General features: G+C 33.5%; 1 protein-coding gene across 3 annotated transcripts in view; it reads left to right on the top strand.

The window, feature by feature from the left end:
* The first annotated feature begins 367 nt into the window (after positions 1-367).
* FSTL5 (follistatin like 5) overlaps positions 368-16,551 on the top strand; it is a 768,518-nt gene continuing 752,334 nt past the window's right edge. For all 3 annotated transcript variants that reach the window (XM_019441101.2, XM_053901160.1, XM_053901159.1), the window contains exon 1: positions 368-1,070. The gene's annotated coding sequence lies outside the window, so the exon portion shown is untranslated. The remainder of the gene's footprint in view (positions 1,071-16,551) is intronic.

Below are 16,551 nucleotides of genomic sequence, written 5' to 3' on the forward strand. Positions count from 1 at the left end.
TAAGAAAATATTCTGTTTACGAATGATGATAAGCATTGCCAGCTTTCACATTTTCTCCCAGTGCTCAGTGCAATTTTTTTCTCCTAAACAAGTTTCTGCTGCAGCGACTCCCTCTAGCAGCTCCCTGAACCGAGGAAAGGGAACAGAACACCAGACACATCCTTTCCAGTAAACAAATGGTAGGGAGCAGGAGGAAAGTTTGCCTAGGAAGATCAAAAGGAGCGGGGACATTATTTGGAGTGGTTGGATGGATTCATTCTATTCCCTAGTCCCTTCTCCACCCGCCTCCCCAGCCTCTCCTCTCAGTGCTCCACTGCCCCCACCCTCCGCCCCTTCTTCCTGCCAGAGCTGTGCCAGCAGCGATCTTTAGAGCGCACAGAAACGGCAGTCCCAGCGAAGGCAAAAGCTCATGCCACGCCAAAAGCGTTTAGTTTCTTCAGGACCGCTGGTGAATGGATTGTGAAGTCCAATGAAGTCCACGTTGGTCATAAGCCTGGATTTTGTCGCCTCGATTGCCTCAACTGACCCTACCAGAAGCCCAGTCAAAGGGGCGGCCCCGCACCTCTCAGGGAGTTGATATGCAAAATAGTTACGTCAGATGATGGGGGCGGGGCACGCCCGGGTTGAGTGGCAGCAGCTTTTGCTGTGGGAGGAGGCGCGAGAATCAGCCTGGTTCAGTGACTGAGACAAACTGGAGGTGAGAGGAGCTGGTGCTGTCCACTGTGCTGTCGGTGCTGAACCTGGGACGCGAGTCGACGGGGTGCTTCAGCACCTCGAGGCAACGCCCTCTTGCACTCTCTGTGCCCTGCGGGACCCGCTTCACCAGCAGGACCATATCAACTTGACAAAGGAGTGTGCTATCGGACGTGGGAGAGAGTCCTCTGTTTGCCACCTGGGCGCCCACTCAAGCGTGACTTTGGAGATTTCTATAGTTTTAGACCAAACTATTTTCCTCTTTTCCCAGCTAAAACAATCTTTTAGTTTTTTTTTTAACTATTATTATTACTGTGATTTATATACCTACACCATTTAAGAATCTTTCTGGGAGACTTTTTGACTCTTAAAATAAGGTAAGATAAAGAATATGTTATAAATTATTACAAAGGGGGGAGGAATGCAGAGTGCCATACAAAAATTTAAAAGCAAGTTATGATTTTTCTAATCTGAAACAGGAATTTTGGCAATGATTGCAACAATTATCTTAATAATTACTATTATTATTTTTATTACAAACACATCTATTGGTGACTAAGCACTGAATTCTACAGGGGAAGTTGAGGGTTTGGGTTTTTTTGCGAAGTTAATGTCATCAGGTTACATTCTGCTTTATAAATATAAATATTTGTAGAGCAACACTTCCAGCATGGCTCAAGAAACAAGAACCATTCAATGCAAGCCCCAAATATGTTAGTAAATTGCAGTAAATAAATCAACCAACAAGTTGTTTAAAGCAAATGCAATCTTGAAGAAATATTTGAGTGAACTAATCTCTGATTAATCAATATTACCTCTGGTATCTACAGCATAGACTGCAAAGTACAGAGCTCTCTTAACATTTTTGGAGGGGAGGTGGTAAGGATAAGAGCATTCATATCCTGCTGGGTTCATTTAGATGTGTTGTTATGCAGTAGATCCAAATAAAACTTGTGAAACTCAGTCTCTGAGAATTCTGCACCCCAAGGTCATGGGTATTTCCAAGTTGGGGGCTGTTTGTCCTGCTATTGAATAGTAAATGTCATCCCCTCCCCACCCCCTCAGGTTAGAGGTGGATGTAAATGGGAAGCTCTGATTTAATAATACAGTATTAGCTTGTATTATAGTCGCTACTGCTGTTGGTAATTGAATGGAACTGGGAAGCGTGGGCTGAGAAAATGTCTCGCTATTTCAGAAATGTTTAACCTCTTGCATGTTTAACAGAGAGCTTTTCTCTACTTAGGAGATTTTCTTTTGAAGCTGTGTTCCTTTTGTCAATTGGTAGTGTGTTTTGAGTGGGTATGAAGAAAGAATTCAGTACAGAAAACCACTGAACAGTACTTCTTATAGTGAACAATATTTAAATGATAGAAGTTAACTCGTGCTCTGTGTATTTGTTATCACTATTCATGACTTTATATGTAAGGCATATTGTTTATCTGATAAGTAGGATTATGATTTTTCATTTATCTCTTTTAGTGACATTAGATTCAGGATAAAGGATGGCTGGAAAAACAGAGAGTGGAGGGTTTACATTCCAGGGAAAGATTGCAACTAGACATCCTATCTTAATAGGAATGTGTAAAATATAAGCTGTTTCAGACTTACTAAGTATCATTCAACTGACCAGGGCTATGTTTTTCAGCAAATAAAGAGTATACTAAGTTAACTTTATATATTTGTATATTTTTAATTACAGTAAACATTTCTTTTCTAGTGGCATTACACTTACCAGTATGAACTTTAGCTTTAAAGTTAATTATTTGAAATAATTTTTCTGCATAGAGATTTTTCATTTTATTTACAGCACACTACTACATCAGAGTGATTGTTGCAAGAAATGAATATTATTGCAAACACTAGAGGTTAAATATAAATCCCCTTAAGTTGTTCTCATGTTTTACCCCAAGAAGATTGTTCTTTATAGGATTCCTGTCAGTCATGTGATCTTACATTAAATATTGATACAAAATTTTTTAAAGACTAAGCAGGTAGAGAAGCAAAGGAGGGAATATATGAAATACTGGGCCATGAAGCTCCCACTAAACAGCCTCCTTTAAATTAATATGAAATAATTTTTTTCTTCTATACATTTTAAAATTTTCTTTTTAAAACTAGTTATATGGGTATACATGCTCAAAGTATGGAATTTCAAACAGAATTATGGCTTCTTTTAATTTCAGTTTCCTTTTCTTTGTCATATGGAAACAACAATATATATTGTAATTTTATAACTTACTTGAATGGCAATAACAGAAATAAACACTATGTTCACCTAAATGTATTTTAGTATCTCATTGACTTCTTTTTGCATAAAGTTTTCCAAGATGTATGGCTTCCTTTGAGTATAAACAGTTCTTTGAACTACCAGTATCTGAAATTCTTTCAGGTGAAGTCACAGTGAGATGGTTAAATACTAAAATCAAAATATGCTATTGGAAATTGTGAAACTAAGGAGGCAGATTCGATGAGATTGCAAATTTAAAATATTAGATACATTTTTCCTGATTTTTTAAAACCTATTTAGCTTTTATATATTAGTTCTGAAGTAAGGTAAAATTAGGTGACCACGATAAACCCAAACTTAGCATATAGGGTATACTATTTGGATGTAGAATACGTTTCTTACTGTAAACAAATAAAATTGCCAAATTGGAAGATACCTATTAAAGACAGTCAAATGTGGTATCCCTTCATAAATTTTTTGCTTCACAAAGAAAATGACCATATTTTGGAGTTACAACTTGTCCATGTGAAATTCAAAGGAATATTCAATACCACAGTAGATAGCCTCCTAAAAAATGAATTCATTTCATTGCATAAGTACTACAAGTATATACAGAACTTTTTACTTCAAGATGATAAAGTTTACAAAGTGTATAGAAAGATTATTGAAATAATTTAATTATATGTCACATGACATACTCTAGTTGCCTTAATTGCTTCTCAGTTTCTTAAAGCACATTGATCTAGTAAAAAATTTAAAAATGATATTGCTAGGCAGATTTTTTTCTTACAGATAAGATGAAGTAAGTATGCATGTTTGGTTATATTTAAGGCCAAGATGAAACAATTTGGGTTTTCTGTTATCAAGGCTATATATTGCTTTCTTTTTTAAAATCTGTTTACTAACGTGTACAATGGAGAACTAAAGAAAGTAATAATAAACCTGAAATACGCTAAAAAGTTTTAGGAAATTGACTTTTTAAAAGTAACTTTTAAAATTATATTTAAAAGATTATGGAAGTAATAGTTTATTGAGAATTGTCTTTGAATAATGACAATTTTTCATGTTTAATGCTTGTTTATCGATGAGACCAAAACACCTTCAATAATATGTTTCTATTAGTTCTGCTCCAAATCTCCAAATCTACTTCTGGCATTTTATTACTTAATGTATTATAAAGTTCTAAAGATTCTTTGGAACTAATAGATCAGAAAAAATACTTCCTGTTGTTAACATTATTGCAACAGCCATGTGACCAATTATCTTTTACCAAACAGACTTAATCATCTTCTGCTTCAACACCTCCAGTGTCCTTTGGGCATAGACTAGTTAAGGTGAGCTGTAGGGTCCCTTGTGGAAAATCCTAATTTTCCCATTAAATTGGTCATCACACCATGCATCAGAACAATTGGTCCCTTTGTGCTTTAATCACCCTGGCATTGAGGAAGTTAATATTATTATAGTAAATGAGATAGTGTTTTTGATAAATTCAGAATTTCAATGAGTCTTAGTATGGGTTTTTTAAAGAGAAGGAGTTAAACAATAGTATAAGTGCATGATATAATGAGTATATATGTGTGTACATTGTGTGTGTGTGTGTGTGTGTGTGTGTGTGTGTGTATACATATATATTTATTGGTAAATTAGGCTCTACCATAAACATGCAATGGGAATGATCTTGAACATGCAAGTTCAAGAAATGTTACTTAATACAAAAATAATTTACATAGCAAGCTGAAATACAATATATACTTTTAGTGGCAAATGTGTTCATTCTGTTATTGTTTTTGCTATTTAGGCTGTTATGCTTTAGCACACACCAGTTTTTTGCCATGAAAATGTCACTCATAAGCTCTCATGCTGATTGGCAAGGGAAGGGACAATTGGAAATGAAAATTCTCCAGGAATAAGAAGCAGAATGGATGTGTACATAGTGAGGAGTTTATATTACCACACTGATTCTGAAAAAAAAAAATATGAGTGCTGATAAGGATTTGAAAGTTTCTATCTCTAAAAGAGATACATCAGGTTTTCTTCCTATATTTCTGGGCAATAAGCCATGCACTTCTAAGGGATAGAGTTTGGAGATCCCTATACCTAAGATATTTTTATTCTTTGTATATCAATGTTACACGCATAGATGTGTTAAAATGTGGGAAGAAGAGCCACTTAACTCTGAACTTTCTTGCTTTAAAACCAAATAATTAATAATAATTTAATGTGGCTTTTAGTATCACATTATGTAAATCTCCGAAACAAAGTAGTTGCTTAGTGAGTTCATTTGCATGTCAATACAGAGAATATTATTCCAACTCGTAACACTGGTTCATAACACTGCTAGAAGTTCTAAAACACAATGCAAAGGATTTGAAAATACTTTTTTTCATTGAGTTTTATTTAAATATACCATTGTAATTGACAGTTAAGAGAAGCTTACTTTAGTGATATGTTTTTTCTGTGTAAGTAGCACTAAGGTAGCAATTAAAACAAACATACAGTAGCAATTAGAACATACAAGCCTGAACTGTGTTCCCCAACGATGATGATGAAATGGAAATAATTTGCCTTTTGTGATTGGACCACTTCCACAAAACACATTAGGTAGTGTTTTAATGACCACCAAGGCTTTATTTTTTCTAATTTCTAAAACCCTTAAAGATTTTTTACTAACATGATGTGACAAATGGACAAATGCCCCCATGTACTCTGTAGGTATGTGCCCCCTTTTTCAGAGCTACAGTAATTGCTGTGATCCTGACATCAACCAGAGTCTGAACCGCCTCATTTAGGATTGAGGAGGGGGTCCCATTCATCCTTCCAAAGAAAGAGAGAGAGTGATTTGCTTCTAGTAAACGCATCTTCTGTCTCGTGGTAAATTACCTATTGATATTTGAGCAAAAAGTCTTTGAGCCTGGATTTTCTTATACAAGAAGACAGAAAAGGATACCATTCGAAGGGTTAATATGTGTAGACATATATTTTATACATATATATGTACACATGTTTTACTCATGTTAGGCCATTTTATCTCAGTCATTTAACATGTGTATAACTGTGAAAAAAAATTCATGGTACCTTCATTTTGGATAGGAGAAAGCAGAAACTCGGATGAAAGTTGTCCACCTCTCCAGCATGTGCTCACACAACCAGGAATAGGTGGATTAGACAATCAAACCCAGGTCACTCCTTTTGCAGCTATGCTGTGCACTTCCAGCACCTCTGTTTAGGACAAATATTCAACTGGGTGTGTCTTATTTAAAACTACACATTTTCTGTGAGACTTTTACTAAATGTGAATGCCTACTTTGCCCTCTTTCTCCAAGTCTTCCCTTAATTATTAAATTATATTTAAATGATTTTGTGGTATTTATTCTTTAGTATACACATTTTAGAATGCACAATACCAAAAGCTTTAAGAAGCTTTTCCTCTGTATTTAATGTTAGAAAGATGTTACATTATTCTATCTCATAGAGCATTAATAAGAGTAAGGGCAGGCAATAAGTAGAATAAGAAACAGTAGAATAGAGTAATTAATGTTTCCTAATACTGCTTGTTTTTTTCCCTCTAAAAAGTCCTACTGAATATCAAATACAAATACATCTTGAACTTTAGCCACTTCCTGAAATTACCACTTGTGCTATCAACTGACAGTCATGTTTAAACCTTCAAACTAGTTAGCTACTAATATTTCAAATGGTCTGTGAGATGAAATAAAGTAATCAAAATAAAATTAGTTTTGAAACACAATACAAAAATAGGTAGTCTAAAATGGGCTCTTGAACACTTAGGAAACATTAAATACTTCATTCATTGTTTATTTATTCTATTTGAGGTACAAAGGGAAATGTTGACCTCTAGTTGATGCTCTGTGTTTTCATATAGCATTAAGCTCACTGAGTAGGAGAAAAGGTGAGTACTGGTGGCAGTAATTATAATACAGTTCCTAGGGGAGCCACAGAGTTGCATCAGATTCCCTAGTGAATCCTCATTATCCAAGTTTTGGGTTGTCCTTATTAAATGGATCCCAAAGGAGGTAGAAAAGTTTGATTTATAGAAAAGTTAACTTAAAAGTGTAAGATTATAGGGCTTTCATTAAATATTTTAGTGTAAGATTATAGGGCTTTCATTAAATATTTTACATATTCGTTAGAAATATCCAGTGTTTACCTTTTGGAATGAAGACTGGTATAAAAGTTGTTAATCCTTGAAATTTCAGCACCATTTTGTATACTATTCATTTGACTCACTGTTCCTCATTCTCTGTGGAGCCCTGCAGGAAGTCCATTCACTCCAACAGCTACAATTATTCTCTCTTCACAGAGATCTTCCAAATATATAGCTCTGGCCCAGATTTGAACTCCATTAATGTATTTACAAAGGTCTGCTGGACATTTTAACTTTGATTTCATGGTGACAGCATAAATTCCATGAACTCATCATCTCATCCCTCACATGGTCCCCCATCTTAATTTTTTTGCCTGTCAGTTAATGACATTTTTTCTATTCACCGAGGTCTGAAAAATTAATGATGTCTTAAACTTACATCATTCTTACTATACTATATGCAGTGACTCCCCAAGTTTTGATATTCCTCCCTTTGTAACATAGCCTTTATCTAATTCTCTGTTTTCTATTCCCTCATCGTATCACTTTTACCTTGACCTAGAGTATCCCATCTCAATCAGAATTATTTTGACACTCTCTACATTGATCTCCCTGATTCTTGTTTCTTCCCTGCAGTAATAATAATTAGTGATGTTATTAGCAAGTACATTTTTTGGTAATTCATAGTATGCCATACAATATGTTAATTTCTATAAGCAGTATTATATTTTATATGCACAATGCTATTCATAGAGATAGATAGTAGATAGTGAAAGACCAAAGCTTAAAGAGTTATGCTGCCCACAGAGCTGGGACTCAAACCAAACTGTGTCTGAAACCAGCTGCATGATCATCCTCATTATGCTCTCCTGATACACACTTCATACCTCTTCTAGATTCCTCTCAGTTAAAGTAAGCTTTTAAATGTCACTGTGTTCTTCAGAAATCATCAGTGGATCTGTAATTTTTACTTTTTCAAGTTGCAATTCTCTACTTGATGTTAAGATCCTTCTTACTGTTTCTGTAGCTTCAAGCAATCAATCTGATTTTCAATTTTCTCGTATGTGCAATGCACATATGTAAAAGAGAGATTGATCAAAATATAAAGTATGATCCTTCCCTCTACAGAAAACCAATACCCTGTCTGGACTGTTGCCTTTTCAAGAATCTCCACCTACATCTCACTCCTCTAATTCCAGCCAAGTTTTTCATAGTATAAGAGCATATTGTGCTCATATGTGCTTTTCTGAGTCTTTAGTTTTTGTTGCAAGTAATGTCATGTTAGTGTCACCCTGGATATTACCAAGATGTCTATTTTTCTTTACATGCATGTATTTGTTTTCTATTGTTGCATAAAAATTACCATAACCTCAGTGGTTTAAACATTTATTATCTCACAGTTTCAATAAGTCACAAGTCTCGGTACAGACTATCTGGGTCCTCTGTTCAGGATCTCACATCAAGGTTTCAGCCAGGGTTGGGATCTTATTTGAGGCCCAGGTTTGTTGTTCTCCAAGATCACTGGCTGTTGAGAGTCTTTTTCTTTTTCTTTTCTTTTTTTTTTTTTCTCTTTCTTTTCTTTTTCTTCTCTTTTCTTTTCTTCCTCTTTTCTTCTTTTGTCTTCTCTTTTCTTTTCTCTTCAACTTAAAACTAATGGAAGTTTGTTTCTTTAAGGCCAGATAAGAATTTCACTAATTCCTTCAGTTTCTGACCTATAGATCTACTTTTATTTTTTTAATTTTAAAAATTTTTAATGTTTATTTATATTTTGAGAGAGAGAGAGAGAGAGAGAGAGAGAGAGAGAGAGAGAGAGAGAGAGTGTTGGGGGAGGGCAGAGAGAGAGAGAGGGAGGCACAGAATCTGAAGCAGACTCCAGGCTCTGAACTGTCAGCACAGAGCTGGATGCAGGGCTCAAACTCAGGAGCTTTGAGATCACCATCTGAGCCAAAGTCAGAGGCTCAACTGATTGAGTCACCAGGTGCCCCTAAGATCCACTTTTAAAGTGGCCCACCTCATTAGGTCAGGTCCAGCTAGAATAATCTCTTTTGATATACATAAAGTCAACTGACTTGGAACCTTAATTACATCTTAAAATCTCTCCTTTCCATATAACATAATGTAACCATAAGAACAATATATTACCTTTGTCATATTCTATTGGTCAAAAGCAATTTAAAGGTTATGTCTACCCACAATGTAAGGTGATTATACAAGAGTGTGGGTCATTGGGATTCATGTAAGATACTACCTACCATACCTGACTCAAGTTCTACTTGAACCTTAGAATATTTCTCCATTGATGTTGTGCCACTAATCCCCAGCATTTATGACCTGAGCTATGCAGTGAACAGTCTGGTGTGGCCTTTGGATTTTTTAAATGTGTCTTAGGTTGTTCTTTCTAATTAATCTTTAACACTTTTTAAAGGAAAACCCTAGGAATTCCTTGCATGTGTGCAAAACATTGTAGTTTAAAATCACTTCATATACATATTATTATATAATCCTCATTGAAGTTGATTCTTTTTTATATTTACTTCCATTATGTAGCATCATGCATATTTAATGAATTGGTTTTGGTACAATGATTTTGTACATGTATGCTCATGGATTGGTTCATGTTTTTAGATTTTAGATTTTGTTTATCTTTTATTTATTTATTTATTTATTTAGTCTTTGGTCTTTGACAAGTTGAAACCACACAAAGGGTTTACTGTTATTATCTTATTTTATGCAACATAGGATCTCTCCATAAAAATCGGGGACTTATATTTAATATTATGCTCTACAAATGATATATAAATTACATAGAAAGTGAAAATGATATTTATATTTGTCTTTTAGAAGAGTACAAAATTTATTTCTATACACTTTTAAAGAAAAACTTTACATTTTTAAAGAATGTCATCTTCAAAATAAACATAAAAAAAATTAGAGGACACCTGGGTGGGTCAGTCAGCTAAGCGTCCGACTTTGGCTCAGGTCATGATCTCATGGTTTGTGGGTTTGAGCCCTGCATCGAGCTCTGTGCTTACAGCTCAGAGCCTGGAGCCTGCTTTGGATCCTGTGTCTCCCTCTCTCTGCCCCTCCCAGGCTCACTCTCTCTGTCTCTCTTTTAAAAATAAACATTAAAAAAATTTAAAAGAATGTCATTTTCAAAAGAATATCACATTTATGATACTAATAATTTTGTTCTTGTCTAAAGATTGGTAAATATTTAGACAATTACTTTATTAACATTTACTATACAAAATATTATTGCACTTATATCTTTTTATAGTTTACATACAATTAAGATAATTTTAGCTTGACAAAAGCTAAAAAGGGGCGCCTGGGTGGCTCAGTCCATTAAGCATACGACTTCAGGTCACAATCTCGCAGTTCCGTGAGTTCGAGCCCTGTGTCAGACTCTGTGCTAACAGCTCAGAGCCTGGAGCCTGCTTTGGATTCTGTGTCTCCCTCTCTCTCTGCCCCTCCCCCACTCAGCTCTGTCTGTCTGTCTCTTTCTCAAAAATAAACGTTAAAATTTATTTTTCAAGCTAAAAGATTAATTTGTATATAAATTCAATTTTTAATTTTAATAAACAATAATTTTCTTAAAAACATTAAGACCATATTTATTATAAAATAATTATTTCAATAAATATTGATAAATGGCTACTGTGTTTCGGGTGCCCTTTTGGTTGCTGGGGGTTGAGTGAGAATGCTAGAAACAAAATTGCCTCTCTAGTCTTTCTGCAGAAAGAGAGACAATCAGCAAACTAAAGTAGACAGAGGATCATGTCTATTATTGATAAGTGCCATGATCAAAAGTAAACTAGGTAAGGATTACTGAGGATTAAGAGTGGTATCTAAGGTAGGAGTTACCTTGGGGTGCCAACTCTGACATTCTCTGTTCCCCATTCTGTAGTCTCTGATGTTGACATTACTTATGGGTATTGTGAATAATGCTACAATGAATGTGGGAGCACAAATATCTCTTTGAGATCCTGCTTTTAGTTCTTTTAGATAAATAGCTAGAAAGAGTTGGATCAGTTCATCACATGGTAATTTTATTTTTTACTTTTTATTTTTAAGGACTATCCATACTGTTTTCCATAGTGGCTATACCATTTTACTTTTCTTCCAACAGTGTACAGGGTTTTTGTTTGTTTCTTTGTGTTTGATAATAGACATCCTAACAGATGTGAGGTGATATCTCATTATGGTTTTGATCTACATTTCCCTGATGATTAGTTATGTTGAACAACTTTTTATGTACTTGTTGGCCATCTGTATGTGTTTTTTTAAAATAATATCTCTTTCATTTCTGAATGTCCAATTATTGACAAAATCCAAAATGCTCCCATCATGAAAAAAAAAAAAAAGATTCTTTTTATTTGTGGTGGTCTTGTTAATAAAGATTAACATCCTTCGTTGCTTGGCACTCCAATATATGTGAAATATGTTATTTAACTTTTCTTTCCACTGTTAAATACACCATACAGAGCATATATTGCAACTAAATTCTGGGATTTAAAGCGAATTTCTGAAAACTCTGCATTATACACTTTATTTGTTCAAAACTTCACATCCTTTCATAGAAAACTTAAGTGCTCTAAAATCTATGTTCCTTTGAGGCAGTGATCCACTGAGCTGGTATTCATGTCAAGTAGTCATTAACTTAAACGCTATGGCATTATAGAGAAAGGGAAATGCTTAGTATGCCTTTTGGGTTTGTGCACATGCTTGAGAAACCACAGTGTTCATTAAAAAGTGTGACATCATGGGACCATGTAAGGAAAGAGCAAAATAAAATAAATGAGATATAAATACACCCAGAACTTTATGAAATAAATGCAACAATTACATGCACAACATCTCAATCCTTTGGCAGAGTCTCAAAAGTTGGTGAATTTACAAAAAAAAAAAAAATGGTTGAAAGAACTTGCACAAATTGTGGCAGTGTTTTCCCTAAATTACTTCCTTTGGTGAGATTCCTCATGAAGTCATAATTAAGTGAGCTAAAAAATGTAAAAATGAAGTGAAAAAAGTTCTAGAAATGCTTTGTATTTTACGTCTACATATTTACAATTAAATGACAGCAAAGATTTCAAGTATATGCCCTCCATGACTATTTCTTTTAGCAAGTGTCCTGTTTCTCATTTCCTGAGGGCTGAGTATGGGGAAAGTCTTTCACTGAGTTTGTTTTCCTGTCTGTGCACAAATAGTACGATTTAATTGATAATGTCTGGAGTAGAAGTCTGTGTCCAGCTGTGAAAACTGCTCTTAATGCTAGCACTCGACTGGACAGCTTGATAATTATATATGTTTTGTTAAACATCTCGGTCAGGTTAACAACTGTCTAAAAATCAGTAGAGGGAGCTCAAGAAGGCCTTAAGGATATTTTGATACTAGCTTTCTAATGTCACTATGCTTTCCCTCAATACTTTTTTTCTTTTTTTTTCATATATAGGAAATAAAAGTATCCTTAAGTGCAAAATAACCTTTTGAATTTGTGAAGCTTATGGCTATTTAAGCACTTGAAGAGGCTTCCCCATTTCCCCCTAATTTTTTGTCCTATTTGTAACAGAAGGTAAACAGATTTGACTTATAAATTGTTGGAATGCTATGAAGATCCAGCTCTGTGATACTGGGGCTTTATTGTTCCAGTTTTTAGATCTCTGTACAGGGTTTTTGATTCAGAAAAAGAACATGAAAACTAGACGCCTAGTATTCAGAGACTTCTATAAAGCATTAGTTGGCTTAAATTAAACCTGTGATAATCTTAAAACTAAGTCTGGCCCTATCCTAAAATGTTTCTGGTTAGCTTAAATACACTGGACTTAAACATAGGTCTGTATTCTATGCAGGACTTGTGGCAGTATCCTTCTAGAAATTTCAAAAACTGGCACAAAGATAAAGGACATCCATCTGCAGAAACTCTTAAACAGACCTGATATTTTCATTTAACAACTTCATACCAAGAGCCAGGTCCCATATTTATATATATCATAAATTTGAAAGCAACAACTCAGGCTATTTTTGATTGGGACTTTGCTCCAGGATTTTCCAAAGTTTTGCTGAAAATATAAAGCTTGCTAATTTAAAACACTTTTTCAAATTAAAATTTTAATTATTGTCTATGCATCAGAGAGTGTTATATCCCAAGGGTTCAATTGAAAACTTACCATGTTGTAAGAATGAGCTATTACATAACAGCATTTTAGAAAAAGAATGAAAGTTTTATTATTAATAACTTCTAACATAGTTTCATTATTATTTAGTCCTTATTTAATGCTAAATTAATAGATTCTTTTCTTGCATAATGACAATTTTTGGAATTCATTGCCATTTTCCATAGGACACTTAAATTTAATAGCAGCATATGTGATTATTGAAATCATAATAAATTTGCATTTTAGTAAAATTTATATTTTATTTTCTATTGCTTGGCATGCAGTTTTTATATGAATGCTGAGTGATCTACAAACTTTTAAAATGTTTGAAATCCATTCAAAGCTTTTATTGTTATTTTAAAATTTTCCCAGAAGTTGAATTATTTGGTAAAATCACCTGATCATACTTAAGTTTAGAAATGGCTATTGCTGTTTTATTTTCTATAATTATTACTATAGATTTAGGCTAGTAATATTTGAGATATTTGGTCATAGTGTTGCATGTTACAATTTTGTTAATTGAACAGTGAAAATTACACTTTCTAGATTTCTGCTTATATTTGCTTAGTGAATGTGATATTTTAATGTTTCCTAAAGTAATTCTTCTGTTATAAATTTTCTCTGTATGTCTTTTGGCCATTAATCTAAGAGAACTTTAACTTGATTTTACAAAATCAATGAAAATTGGATTCTATTAAATAAATTATTATTATTATTACTATTACTATTATTATTATTATTATTATTATTATTTATTCACCAATTATTGGGCCTCAAGCCTGATTCTAGACAACACTTAAATTATTTCAATACAGCTTTAGAAGAGGTTTTTTTTTAATTCTATTTTTGAGAAAGAGAGAGACAGACCACGAGTGGAAGAGGGGCAGAGAGAGAGGGAGACACAGAATCTGAAGCAAGCTCCAGGTTCTGAGCTGTCAGCACAGAGCCAATGCAGGGTTCAAACCCACAAACTGTGAGATCATGTCCCTAGCTGAAGTTGGATGCTTAACCCACTGAGCCACCCAGGTGCCCCCAGAAGAGCTTTTAAGGTAGAACCAAGGTTGAACCAGGGCTTCTGGGGAGGTTAAAGGCCACAGTATCACAGACATGGACCTCCCAGGCTCAAAGGCAATGCTGTATGACTATATATTAAGAATTCTATAATATTGATTTCATAATTTCCATGCAAGCTGGGTTTTTCAATGTCTAAAGTCTTCAGTAAAAATACCTTAGGCCCAACAGGCTTTTTTAGAAAACACTTGGGTTTCTCAAGTACATAAGATTTCTTCAAAGTAACTTCTCTCTTAAATATCTGTGACTCTAAACAAAGATACATTATCCAAATGCAATCCTGATTATTCATTATTTTTTAATTAAGAAATTCTCCAGTTTTGCAAAAGCAAAAGCACCATGAATTAAAACTTTCTGTAATTTAAAGAGAAAATAAAACTAAATTTATTAATGTAATTTTATCTGTGTTTTTCATTCAAGCCTTATCACTAAATGATGGCATATGAGAACTTCTATTTCTGGTATACTTCAAGTATTTTATCTTATAAACGTGTCAGAGTAGACATTATATTGAAGTTGACTTACAAATTAAGTAAAAATGTAATCTGGCATTTTTATAGGAACAGTATTTTTAAAAAATATTATTCTAATAAAAGTTAAATATAGTATGTCTATACAAATGCATATAAAAGTGTATAGAAAAATGAACTGAATCTACATTGAATTTTTCATTGGGTGGGATCTTTATTATCATCTGATTTAATAATGGGAAAACAAAGATTAAACCATTTCATTTTAATTGGGATTAAACTCAACTGTGTATGGGTTTCATTCCAGTCAGTGCACACTTCTAGATTTTTGTGTATAATTCTGAACTAGATACTTTCAGGCATTTCATTTTGGGGGATGGTGTTATTGCAATAACTCTTGAATGCTAGAACTCTTTCATGAGTCTCATACCTGTAATCGTACAGCAAATGGTACAAACAAAAGGTTTTGACTTTGAATTTGCAGTATTATTCCTGACACAAGCTTTGGTAGAGTAATGTTGAACATTTTTAATGTATATATGCCTTTCAGGCTGGGTAGTACATATGTTACTTCATAAGAGTTTACCCTTTGTAATCATTATAACACTTAGAATTAATGTCAAATTATATAAATTGTATTCATTGGTATAGTGTTGACAGTCATTCCTTTGGAAATGCAAGTTGATAATGCCTGACTTAGAAAGCCAAACTGTGGTACTAAATCACATGGACTTCAAGAAATTTCATACCATTTTTTGGCTACATTGTGGAATACTTTTACATGTTTAAGATAAAAATGATTATCTCTGTGAAGGGTGAACTATATATATGATGATTTATTATTGACAGTGAATACTCTAACTTTAATTATGTTTACCTTGAAATAAGTAGTATCCTATTTTTATATTGTGTTTGTGTGTGTGTGTATATATATATATATATATATATATATATATATACACACATCTATATGTATATATATGTATATTTATATGTATATCCTCTAAATCTCTCAAGTCAGTTGGAATTTTTATACTTACTAATATGTAGATAAGTACATTTTCAATGGTATATTATATTGATACATTAAATTGAATATCCACTAGAATCACGCATATACTGAATATAATGGTTGAAAATCTCCAAATTCAAGACATAATATAAAAGGAATTTAGGGTGACACAATAACTATAACACTAAAAAAATATCAAGAGTGCATTTGATCTCACTTTACTTTTAATTGTGTCTGAGGATTTCTTAATGATAAACTATTTGTGGTTATCAGAGGGAAGAATTGGTTAACTAGTATGGAATAGTCTTTCACAAGCTCATCCAATATGATAAAGTTCTGCTGGCCTCAACTTTTAAGTATTTATTTATAAGTTCTAGATATTAAATTTAATTAAATATTGATCAGTAATCTGCCGTTTTATAGGTATGTCAGATTGTGAATTAACTGATGAGGATGGGTCAATGGTACACATACAAATGCCTGTCATTTACCAAAGTGGTCTATATAGTTAAAACATTAATTTTGTAAACACAAATGAATAAGAAGTGGATATACTAAAGAAACAATACAAACAATAAAAAAAAAAAAAACGCTTCCAGAAAACCCCTTCAGAGAAAGGATAGTGAACTGATATCTAGTAGAATTTTAACTTAAATGGTGCACAAAAAATGTGAATCCAATTGGGATTTATCACGCTATTTTGTATTTTCTCACAACAGTGGAGTGAATTTATCATTCTGTACTACAAAGAAATCTTGCAGCATTTATTATAGGACATACTTGGAAAATAAATAAGTATCAAAGCACTACCATAGATT

The sequence above is a fragment of the Panthera pardus genome, unplaced genomic scaffold (genome assembly GCF_024362965.1).
Source record: "Panthera pardus isolate Hobbes unplaced genomic scaffold, ASM2436296v1 HiC_scaffold_13, whole genome shotgun sequence".
Classification (NCBI taxonomy): Eukaryota; Metazoa; Chordata; class Mammalia; order Carnivora; family Felidae; genus Panthera; species Panthera pardus.